Here is a 1,672-nt window from a genome sequence, read left to right as displayed (position 1 = left end):
GAAGAACACACACACACACACACACACACACACACACACACACACACACACACACACACACACACACACACACACACACACACACACACACACACACACACACACACACACACCCACACACACACACACACACACACACACACACACACACACACACACACACACACACACACACTTAATGGTTGTTGAGCCACTTTTTGCTGTTTTGTTTATTTTATTGATAGTTATTACGCATATAAGTATTGTCTCTGTGTAGGCATTTTGTGTCTCATTCTTCTTGTTTTGTGTCTCTTTACAGTCATTTTGTGTCTTTTGTAGTTATTGTGTCTTTTGTAGTCATTTTGTGTCTCTTTGCAATTATTTTGTGTCTTTTGTGTCTCATTGTACTTGTGTCTTTTGTGGTCATATTGTGTCTCATTGTTCTTGTGTCTTTTGTGGTCATTTTGTGTCTCATTGTTCTTGTGTCTTTTGTGGTCATTTTGTGTCTCTTTGTAGTTATTTTGTGTCTCATTGTACTTGTTGTGTCTTTTGTGGTCATTTTGTGTCACATTGTACTTGTTGTGTCTTTTGTGGTCATTTTGTGTCTCATTGTACTTGTGTCTTTTGTGGTCATTTTGTGTCTCATTGTACTTGTTGTGTCTTTTGTGGTCATATTGTGTCTCATTGTACTTGTGTCTTTTGTGGTCATTTTGTGTCTCATTGTACTTGTGTCTTTTGTGGTCATTTTGTGTCTCATTGTACTTGTGTCTTTTGTGGTCATTTTGTGTCTCATTGTACTTGTGTCTTTTGTGGTCATTTTGTGTCTCATTGTACTTGTGTCTTTTGTGGTCATTTTGTGTCTCATTGTACTTGTTGTGTCTTTTGTGGTCATTTTGTGTCTCATTGTACTTGTTGTGTCTTTTGTGGTCATTTTGTGTCTCATTGTACTTGGTGTGTCTTCTGTGGTCATATTGTGTCTCATTGTTCTTGTTTTGTCTCTTTGCAGTTGTTTTGTGTCACATTGTACTTGTGTCTTTTGTGGTCATTTTGTGTCTCTTTGTAGTTATTTTGTCTTGTGGTCATTTTGTGTCTCATTGTACTTGTGTCTTTTGTGGTCATTTTGTGTCTCATTGTACTTGTGTCTTTTGTGGTCATTTTGTGTCTCATTGTACTTGTTGTGTCTTTTGTGGTCATTTTGTGTCTCATTGTACTTGTTGTGTCTTTTGTGGTCATTTTGTGTCTCATTGTACTTGTGTCTTTTGTGGTCATTTTGTGTCTCATTGTACTTGTGTCTTTTGTGGTCATTTTGTGTCTCATTGTACTTGTGTCTTTTGTGGTCATGTTGTGTCTCATTGTACTTGTGTCTTTTGTGGTCATTTTGTGTCTCATTGTACTTGTGTCTTTTGTGGTCATTTTGTGTCTCATTGTACTTGTGTCTTTTGTGGTCATTTTGTGTCTCATTGTACTTGGTGTGTCTTCTGTGGTCATATTGTGTCTCATTGTTCTTGTTTTGTCTCTTTGCAGTTGTTTTGTGTCTGAAGTAATTTGTCTTGTTTGTTTTGAATCTCTTTGCAGATGCTTTGTGTCTCTGTAATCATTGTGCGTGTCTTGTGCCAGTGTGTAGAGACGTTCTAAGTCTCTTTGAATTGCGTTGAGTTGTTTTGCATCTGTTGTCGTTTTAGTCTTCTTTTGT

The sequence above is a fragment of the Pseudochaenichthys georgianus genome, chromosome 11, assembly GCF_902827115.2.
Source record: "Pseudochaenichthys georgianus chromosome 11, fPseGeo1.2, whole genome shotgun sequence".
NCBI lineage: Eukaryota > Metazoa > Chordata > Actinopteri > Perciformes > Channichthyidae > Pseudochaenichthys > Pseudochaenichthys georgianus.
Note: the sequence above shows the minus strand (reverse complement) of the source record.